Here is a 12,574-nt window from a genome sequence, read left to right on the forward strand (position 1 = left end):
ACAAAAAAATGATCCTATTGTGACAGGAGAGCAGCCCATGATGCACAAAACAAAGAATAATACAGTTTGGTGAGTTACCAGTTGTTAGAATTGTAGCCATAACAGCAATAGCTGTATTAGCGGTACTTGATTTTGAAGGCTCCAGGGCTCCCCTCTGTGGCAACTGAAAGTACTGCAGGTCAGCAACGCACAATGGCCACAAACTTGACTTTTCGTTTCATATCATTACTTATTGCAGCTAGGGTTAAATAATATCACAGCAAAACCTGTCAACAGCAATGATAACCACAAACATCAGTGTGGAGATTGCAGCATTAATGTGCAGTTCTTACGTTCATGTTAACAGTAGCTCAAATGCTTAATTTAGAAAAAAAGAGTGAGCTGAATAAAAGCAAAATAATTCAAGAATCCGGGAAGATCCACCTTTAAGTCTCCGTGTCTTCTCTTTTTGTCATTACAGAGCTGTTGAATCAAAGAAGCTTACATGTAAGATCATTTTCTTTTAGGCCAGTTTAACTCTTTCACATTTTTGGCATCATTTTACTTGTGCAAGGTTGTTTTTTTTCTGTCAATGGAAACTTAAAGTTTCTTAAAGTTTCCATTAGGCATCTTCTTACTCTAGTGCCACTGATGCATGCGCTTACCTCCTGTTTTCTCTGCACTGTGGATTATGCTTTAATGCTTTTATCCTCTCCCTCCCTGCACTTTTCTGCAGTTATCAGTGGCGCCAGCAATGTGTGGTCCAGAGTTGTGGTGGTTACTGGATCTGCTCAGTGTTTATTGTCTGTTGTTTTTACAGTGCTCAGTTTTCTTCACTCTGCAGTCTGTTGAGGTAGAATGCTGCCAGAGGTTTTTTTTTTTTTTTTCTTTTTGCTAAGTGCTTCCTAAATGGGAAATGTTGGGTTGTCTATGTCAAACTGTAAGGTCTCTGTTGAAGTCAAATATGGCACTTCAGAATGTTTTTAACCCAAACTGACCAGATGTTATTTAGCTCAAGGAGAATATAAACTGAATTTCACTTCAGTGCTTAATGTCATGTGTTCATCTTTTAAATTCTCACTAGAAAGGCATAAACGAAACATACAAAGCAGCTCAGCTACTGAGAGCCTTGGTCTGACTATGGTCACATTAAAGCAGCGGTCCCAAACCTTTTTTGCTCCACGGACCGGTTTATGTCCGACAATATTTTCACGCACCGGCTTTTACGGTGTCGATAAATACAACAAAATAAAACCAGTACCGGTACCAAAAAAGAAAATTTATTCTAGCGCTGTCAGTGTTAATCTCGTTAAAATGATGTTAACGCCATAACCACATTAACACGGCAAATCTCCGTTAGCGATTTAGCGCGGATCGCCCCGTGTGTGGGGCTGCACGGTGCTAACGCATTGACGCCATGCAGCCACACGCACGGGGCGATCCGCGCTAACGGAGATAGAATAGAAGAATAGAATAGAATAGAATAATCCTTTAATTGTCCCACAAGGGGAAATTTGGATGTAACAGCAGCAAGAAAGACACATATACAAACAAACAGTACACAAGACACAGAACAGAAACATACACAATTTTTACATATTTACATCAAGGACAATGGTTACCAAAAACAGAGTACTGCACCGTTTTAAATAAAATAAAATAAAATACAGATAAGAGGCAAACCCTGGCTGTAGTGTGAATCGGTTGATAAAATAGTGCAAGTTACAGCGCTGATGTAAACCTCTATGTTTGTTTGGAGCAGTTTTGATTGTACAGCCTAACAGCTGCAGAGAGGAAGGACCTGCGGAAACGCTTCTTCATGCATGTAGGATGCAGGAGTCTGTCACTGAAGGAGCTCTGCAGTTCAGCAACATTTACATGCATGGGGTGGAAAACTGTCCATCAGAGATGTTATTTTGGCCAGAGTCCTTCTGTCTCCCACCACCTGCACTGGGTCCAGGGTGCATCCCAGAACAGAGCTGGCCTTCCTAATGAGTTTATCCAATGTAGTGGGATTTCTCTTTAACCCTAGAACACTATCGCTATAAATAGTAACACAATCACTAATGCCAGGTGATTTTTACCCGATATAATATAACCAATAAAAAGTAATCAAATATATCAAAATATGACAACACATGACAAATTAGAGTGGTCGTCTTTTACTTTCAACTGTGCCATGTCTAACAAAATGAAAAAAAAACCTCCTAAAACAAAATAATGACTCTGTAAAGCTGGTCTTTGGTCCACCCATTCCTGGGAAATTTGAGACTTCCCTGGTGAAGGCACAGGCTCCTCGACACGCAAACAGCTGCAGGAGAGAGAAATCATGTAAATGTATTTGCTCGGGTGTAAATCACCCTGCGATAGTGTTCTAGGGTTAATGTATTGTCTTGATGAAATGCTTTGATGTTACTTAGTTTTAGTGTGTCTGGTTCACACCTCATTCACGCTGGGAAACAGATGGTGGGAGCCTGGTGAGTGTCTCCCAGGAAATGGAAGCTCCCTTCCTGTGTGAGCTTCCATTTCCTGACCCCAGAGTGGGGGAGATTCTCACAGGTGATAGAGGGTTTTCTGTTTAGAGCCAAGGTGTGAACTGCAACTGTAAAAGCCTTTTGTTCTGTGACTGTGTTTAAAAGGGACCTGAACTGTTCATTGTCAGAGACAACTCTCAGTGCCCCCTGACTGACGTCTCTCCTCATGCATGGGAAATAAAGTGTTGGGTTTTAACTGCTCATCGTGTCTGCAGGCTTTGTTAATAAATTTCCACAACACCAACCTCTTCCTCTCAGCTGCCGATAAACTGCTACTCCAACATACAACACTGTAAAAAATGACAGATGCCACCACAGAGTCACAGAAGGTCTTTAAAAGCACTCTCTAGACTCTAAATGACCTCAGCCGCCTCAGCAGGTAGAGTATGCTCTGACCCTTCCTGTAATGAGCATCAGTGTTGTGGCTCCAGTCTAGTTTATTATTCAGGTGAACACCCAGGTACCTATACGAGCCCACTATCTCAATGTCCAGATTTGCCGCGTTAATGTGGTTATGGCATTAACATCATTTTAACGAGATTAACGCTGACAGCACTAATTTATTCATAACACATGGGAAAAGGCCCAGGGAAACCGAGCTAATGATAAAAACGATTAAAAAAAATAACGATAAAAACTGATGAAAACCCTGAAAACAATAAATTTCACACCCGAGCCTCAACTCTCATGGACCGGTACCGGTGTGTGGCCTGGGGGTTGGGGACTGCTGCATTAAATGACAGGATTAAGATGACCCCACTTAGGCTTCCTACCAATAACTCCCAGCGGCTACTCTGTATCATAAAAACAGAGTTCTCTCCAACTGACAAAGCATTTTCTCCATGTATAAAAAATGTAACCTGTAAGACTGGACTAACATCCACATCTACCTGATCCTGCAGAGAAAACTCATAATTCTTCTTGGCACAGAGTCAACAAGGTGATGGAATCATTCCTCTGATATTTTGGTCCACGTTGACATGATAGCGTCACAGATTTGTTGGCTGCACATCCATTATTTGAATCTCCCATGCTGCCACATCCCTGGAATGCCCTATTGGAGTGAGATCTGCTGACTATGAACGTTATTTGAGTACACGATTTGAGCTTTGTGACATGGTGTGTTATCCTGCTTTAAACAGCTATCAGAAGATGATTACCCTGTGGTCATAAAGGGATGCTCATGGTCAGCAACAATACTCAGGTAGGCTGTTGTGTTTAAAGACTCAAAAACAGCTTCCTGACCAGATAACTGACATGGAGAAAAATCACCCAGGTTCCCTCATCATTATTATAGAGGACCTTAACAGTGTAAACCTCACCCACAAACTTCCAAAATGCAGACAGAACATTAAGTTAATCAGAACTGAACTTGTAATTTGGCATACTTGGGCTGACACAATTACTGTACTGTACTGTACTGACTCTCGGATCACTTTCTGCTTCACATCATACCTACCTACAGACAGAAATAAAACATTTCTAAGTTTAAAGTTAAAACTGTGAGGAAGTGGACCAAGGAGTCGAAGAAGGATTTACAAGCCTGCTTCGACTACACAGACTGGAAAGTTTTTGAAGCTGCAACCACTGACATAAATGAACTCACTGACACCATAACATTATACATCTGTTTTTGTGAGGACTTGTGTGTGTAAACTGAGACCTTTTGAACATACAATAATAACAAACCATGGTTTAGTCCAAATCTGAGGAAGCTGTGCCAGACCAAGGAGGAGGCCTACAGCAGCGGGAACCGGGCCCTGTACAAGCAGGCCACAAACAAGCTGAGCAAGGAGATCAGGGTCGCTAAGAGGAGTTACAATGAGAGGTCAAAAAAAAGAAAACTACTTCTCAGCCAATGACCCCGCTTCAGTTTGGAGAGACCTGCAGCACATTCCAGTAACAGGAGTCCATCCCCCGTCTGTGAAGAGGATCCTCAACTGACTGACAATCTTAACACCTTCTACTGCAGATGTGAAAGACAACTATTCACACCTCCCTTATGCTCACTCTCACATCCACACAAAAAGAACCTGCAGCCCTCCCTCCCCTCTGACCCCCTGCCTACATTAAAGATCTGTGAAGAGGATGTTTGTCTGCTCTAGCAGAGACAGAACACCAGGAAGGCTCCAGGACAGTTTGCCCCCCATGTATCTGAGACTCTGTGCTGACCTATTGCCCCCCATCTTCACTCTGGTCTAAAATCACTAGAATTACTGAGCCTTTTTTCCCTGGTGCAAGTCCCTACTACTAGATTTACTAGCCTGCGCAAATTTGCGTAAATTCCCCCCGACCTTAACACCTCTTGGCACCCCGCTGAGATTTTCACAGGTCTTCAGCTCCATTGTTCTCCTGCTTTTGTTGTGCAAACACACCCTCCCCCAACCCCTAACCATGAGAGATTCAAGTCTTTCCTTCCCTGCAAGGCTACTTTCCTTCCTTACCTGCAGCGTACAATACACCATGGTAGTTTCTATGTGCAATATTTCTCATATGCAATATTAGTTCTTGTCAATCCTTGTCACTACATTGCATGCCTGTCCATAAACATATATACACAGAGTTGTACATATATTTATATATTTATATAGCCACACCTTATATAATATGCATAAAGTCTAGTTATACACACAGACACATCTATATCATATATATATATATATATATATATATATATATATATTTGAATATATTTGAATATATTCAAATATATTTGAATACATACATGCACACACACATAGATAGATAGATAGATAGATAGATAGATAGATAGATAGATAGATAGATAGATAGATAGATAGATAGATAGATAGATAGATAGATAGATAGATAGATAGATAGATAGATAGAGTGTATACATACACCAATATTTTTGAATACACGTGTCCATATTTATGTTTCCAGATTGTTTCTGTGTGTGTGTGGTGCAAGTCCCTACTACTAGATTTACTAGCCTGCGCAAATTTGCGTAAATTCCCCCCGACCTTAACACCTCTTGGCACCCCGCTGAGATTTTCACAGGTCTTCAGCTCCATTGTTCTCCTGCTTTTGTTGTGCAAACACACCTCCCCCAACCCCTAACCATGAGAGATTCAAGTCTTTCCTTCCCTGCAAGGCTACTTTCCTTCCTTACCTGCAGCGTACAATACACCATGGTAGTTTCTATGTGCAATATTTCTCATATGCAATATTAGTTCTTGTCAATCCTTGTCACTACATTGCATGCCTGTCCATAAACATATATACACAGAGTTGTACATATATTTATATATTTATATAGCCACACCTTATATAATATGCATAAAGTCTAGTTATACACACAGACACATCTATATATATATATATATATATATATATATATATATATATATATATTTGAATATATTTGAATATATTCAAATATATTTGAATACATACATGCACACACACATAGATAGATAGATAGATAGATAGATAGATAGATAGATAGATAGATAGATAGATAGATAGATAGATAGATAGATAGATAGATAGATAGAGTGTATACATACACCAATATTTTTGAATACACGTGTCCATATTTATGTTTCCAGATTGTTTCTGTGTGTGTGTGTGTGTGTGTGTGTGTGTGTGTGTGTGTGTGTGTGTGTGTGTGTTTGTGCAACATTGGCATTTGTTTACTCAGATCCAAGGCAGGCCAAACCTGTGTTACAACCTACATACAAAAGACACACATTCACAATATATGGGTACACAAGTCTGTTTTATTTCAAAGTGTTTCAAACTTTACAGAGTTTGGTGTCCAAATCCGTGGCCATCCAGAACTTGATCCCAAATTTGTCTGGCTTGGTTGCAATATACTGTGTGAATGGACAACGAACCTTGGTAGGGAACAGCTGTTCATCTATGGTCATGTGTTCCCCTGGAGTGAAACTCTTAGCACAGTCTGCTTTTATGCACAGCACTATGCTGTAGTCAAGGAATGCCACTTCCTCACATACACAGTCACAATGGAACAATGGAAGATCTGTGCTGAGAGTCAAGGAAGGTGTGAATGTGTGTCTTTTATATTTGCAGGTCAGTCAATGTGTGGGATATTTTGTATAGGTACGGCAGGCATTTCTGAAAGTTGTAACACAGAGGTTTGGCCTGCCTTGGATCTGAGCAACTCTGAGTGAGCAAATGCAAATGTGCCAGGCCTCAAGGATAATGGGTGGTTTGCACAACAAAAGCTGAAGGAGAAACAAGCTGACGACCTGTGAAAATCTCAGCAGGGGTGATTAACACCTCAGGACTTGCACCAGAAAATAAAAAAGCCAGTAATTCTAGGGGGTGTTGGGTTTAGGGAAGTTACGCAAATTTGCGCAGGATAGTAAACCTAGTGTTAACAGATCTCCACCATCATCCTGCCGCCATGATGTCTGTGGTCATTAAGTCCTTTGAAAGACCATTGTTAAACCTCCTGAAAGACATCAAAGAAATCCCGCTAGACCCCCTGCAGTTTGCCTACTGGGCAAACAGGTGAGCCAAGGATGCAGTCAATAGGGCTTTGGAGCATGATGTCACGGGAGGGGGCGTGGCCAGGATTTTTGGTTTTCGCTAGCGAAAGAGGAGCGAAAGCACACGGAGAACATCAGCTTTGGCTCGTACTTGCTGTGTGATCGGTTGTAACGTTAGATCGCGCGACCGGAAAGGGAACAAGCCTGAAAATGGTTTATCTTTTCATTCTTTCCCCACCTGGAAGCAACATGAGGGAGCTCGTGTTGCGGATGTAACCAAAAGACGGCGTCTAGCCTGGATAGCAGCTGTGAGAAGACCTGGTATCAAGTTCTCTTCCATCTCCAAACATCTGTTGGTGTGCTCGAGACATTTTCATTCTGGTAAGTTCTAAATATGTACATATCAAGCTTTATAGCCTATTAGTTTTAATGTTGATGCGCTCAAAGGTCAAACATCCTACCGAGTGAATTCGCAGACATACATTCTATGTATAGATTCGCTAATTATTTCGCGTAATTGTAGGTAAACCAGCCTATGTAATGGATGAGACAAATCCTGACTGGGTTCCAACGCTGCATATGGGGCACTCCGGAATCCTAACATCTAATTCTGACCGTCGCAGGCGGCGAACGCAACGACAGAAACAAAGAGCGCCAGTCCGAGGTAAACACCACCACCCACAAATCCCAAAATTAAAAGTGCTCTCACTGTCCGGCAATCATCACATAGCCCTTATTTGGAATACTGCTGAACATTTCCCTTTTGTGTGTGTACTCTTTGTATCTAACAGAGGTAGTAGAGTGTGAAGGTGAGGCCTGTGCAGAAGTTACACATGAAGAGCAGCCCGAGTTGGACACGACAGAAGACCAACACCATGATCACCTTGCCAAGGAGGCTGCGGGCCAGAGTTGTGTTGGACAAGTGGAGGCCGAGTTAGCAGCTGCAAATGTAGAAAATCTTGATCTGACAGTAAGACACACAGAAGCTACAAGACAGACAAAGGATTGTGTGTGCTGTGAACAGAGCAGAAGTAAACCGGCTGTTGGAGGAGAACAGGAAGCTTCAATCACAACTGAAAAAGACAGAGCTGAATGAAAATTTTTTAAAGGATGACACGGAAAAAGTAAGATATTACACTGGACTACCTTGTTTTGTAATTTTACTGGCCGTGTTCAACAATGTAAAAGCTTTCCTGCCAGCGTCACAGAAACTGTCGCATTTCCAAATGCTATTACTCACACTCATGCGTCTCAGACTTGATCTTCCTGTCCAGCATCTTTGTCATCTATTCAACATTTCCCACAAAACTCTGTCTTCTGTCTTTACCGATACCATTGATGTTTTGTATGCCCGCTTAAGAGCCCTGGTGCACTGGCCAGAGAGGCACTGTTTACAGGCTACAATGCCCCCTCAATTTATTGAAATTTTTGGAAAACGGGTAGCCATCATTGTAGATTGTTTTGAAATTTGTATAGAAAGACCATCAAATTTAAAGGCACGTGCACAAACATACTCTCACTGTAAGGGTACACACACCATGAAATACCTCATTGGGATTACACCTCTAGGTGCAATTTCATTCATTTCCAAGGGGTGGGGGGGATGTGCATCATACAGACATATCACAGAGAGATGTGGTATTCTTCAAAGGCTGTTACCAGGGGATGTAGTTTTGGCTGACAGAGGCTTTAACATCACAGATGCTGTGGGAACGATGTGTGCAGAGGTTAAGACTCCTGCATTTACAAAGGGCTTCTGTCAACTCGATGCCAGGGACATAGAAGATACGAGAGCTACTGCCCACCTAAGAATTCATGTTGAGCGAGTAATAGGTATTTTGCGCAATAAGTTCAAAATGCTACATACCACCATGCCAATCGATCTACTTCTTCCATGTGAGGGTGAAGATTTGACCCTTCTTGATAAAATAGTGAAGGTTTGCTGTGTTTTGGTGAACATGTGGCCCAGTGTGGTTGTAAAACCAGAGACAACTGAAACTTGCTCTTGTTAAATATTCGTAAACAACGTGTGCTTTGTGTTGTGATTATTTCTCTTAAGACATAGTAATTTCAAGACAGTTGGTAGTGGGTTATGTTATAAAAACGTTGTCATTACATTATGTAATCATTATTGTATTTGTAAACTGTAACTGACACTTACTCTTCACTCTAACTACTTTGATCGCCTTTGAAGTTGTTGTAATAAAGTAATGAAAGTCGGAAAAAAATTCTTTTGTTTCTTTATTTAAATTTTGTAAAGTGGTACTTTATTAGTACAAAAGTAGTGAAAGCAAATTGTGAACATGTCTAGGAACATCAGGCATAAAACTAGACCCCAGAAAGAAAAAATTAGGAGATATTCAGAGCTGCACTACACATAGAGAAACATTTTCGAAGAAGTTCAGGAAGGCACACTTTTTTGAAGAACTCCTGTGCTTTCTTCAGTCATGGTTCCCAGAAGTCCACATCAGGGAAGATGCTAACCACTTCCAAAATGAGGATAAATCCATGTATAGTTAGGGAAGTAGATAAACTGGTCCACTGGTGCAGTTAGAACCACCTGAAGCTGAAACCTGCTAAAAACTGTGGAGATGACGGTGGACTTTTGAAGAACCGAACAAACCTTCCCACCTTTTGCCATCCTCAACAATACAGTAGTTACTGTGGATCACTTCAGATTCCTACGATCTACCACTTCACGCGATCTAAAGTGGTCCTCACATATAGAATTTGTCTGGAAGAAGGCCCAGCAGAAGTTGTACTTCTTGCGGCAAGTCAGAAACTTAACCCTGTCATAGGAGCTGCTGGCCATCTTCTTCACTGCCTTCATCCAGACAGTCCTGTGCAGATCTATCGCTCTCTGGTTCGGCTCAGCCACGAAGCAGGACAGGGCCAGACAACAGGCAACAGACAATCAGGTCTGCAGACAGGATCATCGCTGTGGGTTTTCCCTCCAGAAGGACAGAAAACATCTCTGCAGACCCCTCACATAATTTTGATGAGCCCATGTAAATTTTAGCCTCGGTTTCCTGTTCTTAGCTAACAGGTATGGCACCAGGTCTGGTCTTCTGCTGCTGTAGGCCCATCTGCTTCAAGCCTCGACAAATGTTGTGTTCAGATACGCTCTTTTGTATACTTTGCTTGTAACAAGTGGACATTTGAGTTATTGTTGCCTTCCAACCATGACACATTGCTGCTTGCCATCTTGCTGTTTTTATTTTTCTAGCTCTCATGGCAAAACCTTAACTTCAACCAAGGATCTGACTTAAGGCCTAAGCACTAAATCTTTTAAGGCAGCAAATGATACTGCCTCAGTAGTATTTGAGTGTGAATTAATAAGGGCTCAGAATGATATGAATCTTGACAACCCCAATAGTTTCTTGATACTTGCAGTTGGATTGGAAGTTAAGATTGTTTACTTTCTTTATGGTGAAAGAATTTAATGGTTCCATTTGAACCCTTGCCTTGCTTACATGATAGACAAATAAATGTCAAACATCAATGTACTTGTTTTTGTCAAAACAAAGAAAAAAGGTAAACAAACTCTAAATGTAATGAAGAGCATGCTACAGTCATCTGTAGTCTCTTTCTATGTGATTTGTTTACATGGTAATTTTCTAAGACATCCACTCATCCCTGTATGGCATAACATGTGGGCAATGACTTTAGGCAAAGTTTGCAGAAAAACTCATTCAACCCTCAGCCTTCATGGACTGAGAGGACTCAAAGGCCAATTATACCTGTACGCTTCTTGTCTGGGTGGCGACACCTATCATTTGTAGAAGAATACTTCAGCAAATTCTCATGCCCTCAGTTCTCAAATGGTGATGGGCTGTAGTGACATGATTGTTTGTGAGTGGTAGAACCAATGCAGCAACCGTAAAAAGCTGAGTCAAAGTCTGTAAGCGTGGACATTCAATCAAGCCTCTGTATGACCTGGAAGAACCAAAGCCATCACTAAGGTCGGACCTAATTAAATGTTTCCATGAAGGCTGGTACCCATCCTAGGTAAAGCCAGTGAATGTGATGTTATAGCCTGTACAGCTCAAAATTCCAACACTGGCTCATACAGACCATCGAGAAGACTCCACAAAATTCCAATTTCAATTTTCTCACTGTTCCCTTCAAGGTACTTTTCTTGAGCAGTGCTGCGCCACTTCCAGCAACCTTGCTACTTCCATTTTTTTTTCTATGGATGTTCCGTACTGACCAACTGCATGTTCACTTTTGCAGTGCACATTGTATCATATCCATCAAAACAGTGGGCCTCAAACCTGAATCTGAGCGAGGAAGGTGGTTCTGTGATGAATGTGCACAACTGTACAATGGGAAAGTGCCACAGTTCAGATCCTTTGTCCCAAATTTTCTCTCTCGGACCTTTCATTATGTTACAATCTAGAGATATCTTCAGGGTCTAGTTTCATCTCTTGATGCAATACCCTCAAAATTCCACTCATCCAGTGAGGACTGTCTGTCTCTTGACTGTACCTGGAGGTACAGCTTATCACCAGTGATGATCCTCAACATGAAGACTTGACACACAAGTCTATTTTGCTCACTGTGCAAATTTGAGGTCCATGAATAAGTCAGAAATGCAATGGTGCAAAAGACTTTGACACAGTGATTTAAAAAATTTCAGGTGTCATCTTCCAAGGCTTATATTGATGCAGCACTCTTGGATCTAGGCATGTCTTGTCACAGCCTAATCTGGTGAACCGGTCTCTCCCTCTGCCAATCACTTCCAGAGGACCACTTAGCTTATCTGTCTTGATTTACCATAGTTGATTTTACCATATTGCAGTGAGCTTAGTCTATTGTACTGGACTGTACTGGACTATTTCTGGACTGAGTTCCTCCATCCTTCATCAGAGCAGTGCCCCATGCCCTGTCAGCATTTTCATCTAATCTTACCAGGGAAGTGCACTGCCATATACCATCCCTGAAGCCAGGACTTTTTAGTAGATTAGCAGGACACTAATCAGAAGGTTGGTGGTTTGATCCCTGGCTGCTCAAGTCTGCATGCCAACTACTGAACCCTGATGTATTCATTGGAGTGTGAATATTATGTAGAAAACAGTGCTTGCATGAATGGATGAATGAGGATTTTAGTATGTAGTGCTTTGAGTGCTCGGAGTAGAAAAGCATTTTTATAAGAACCAGTCCATTTACCATATCTGCTAGGGTACACTCACTGGCAAATTTCTGTGTCAGTGAGCACAAGTATCCTTCTGGATGTCTGACTGGTTTTTGTGATAACGTAGACTTGTCTATAGAAAACTTAGAATACAGTGCACCGAAATAGGCATGCACTCGAGGTGACGGACTGCCCAGTGAACATCAAAAAAGTATAACAGAAGCCTACTCAGCCATCAGGTCTCTAGCCATTTGAGTTTGTCCACAATGGAGTAAAATCAAAGCAAGAGACAGCTCCTGCTTTTCTGCCTATCCCAAATACCTCTGTTAGACTGCACCTCTTCCACCTAGTCTGTTTATATTTCTTCATCTGAGACATGCCAACGTTAGTCAGAGCTCATGGCCAAATTCCAGCCAGTGTACACAGTTTGTCTCAGTCCGAGCTAGTTT

General features: G+C 41.6%; 1 long non-coding RNA gene across 1 annotated transcript; it reads left to right on the top strand.

The window, feature by feature from the left end:
* The first annotated feature begins 7,081 nt into the window (after positions 1-7,081).
* Positions 7,082-9,219, top strand: LOC120440523. The gene is made up of 3 exons (XR_005613321.1): positions 7,082-7,372; positions 7,515-7,655; positions 7,783-9,219. It is a non-coding gene; the product is annotated as an uncharacterized LOC120440523 (long non-coding RNA).
* The last annotated feature ends 3,355 nt before the right edge of the window (positions 9,220-12,574 follow it).

The sequence above is a fragment of the Oreochromis aureus genome, linkage group 6 (assembly GCF_013358895.1).
Source record: "Oreochromis aureus strain Israel breed Guangdong linkage group 6, ZZ_aureus, whole genome shotgun sequence".
In the NCBI taxonomy this organism is placed as follows: Eukaryota; Metazoa; Chordata; class Actinopteri; order Cichliformes; family Cichlidae; genus Oreochromis; species Oreochromis aureus.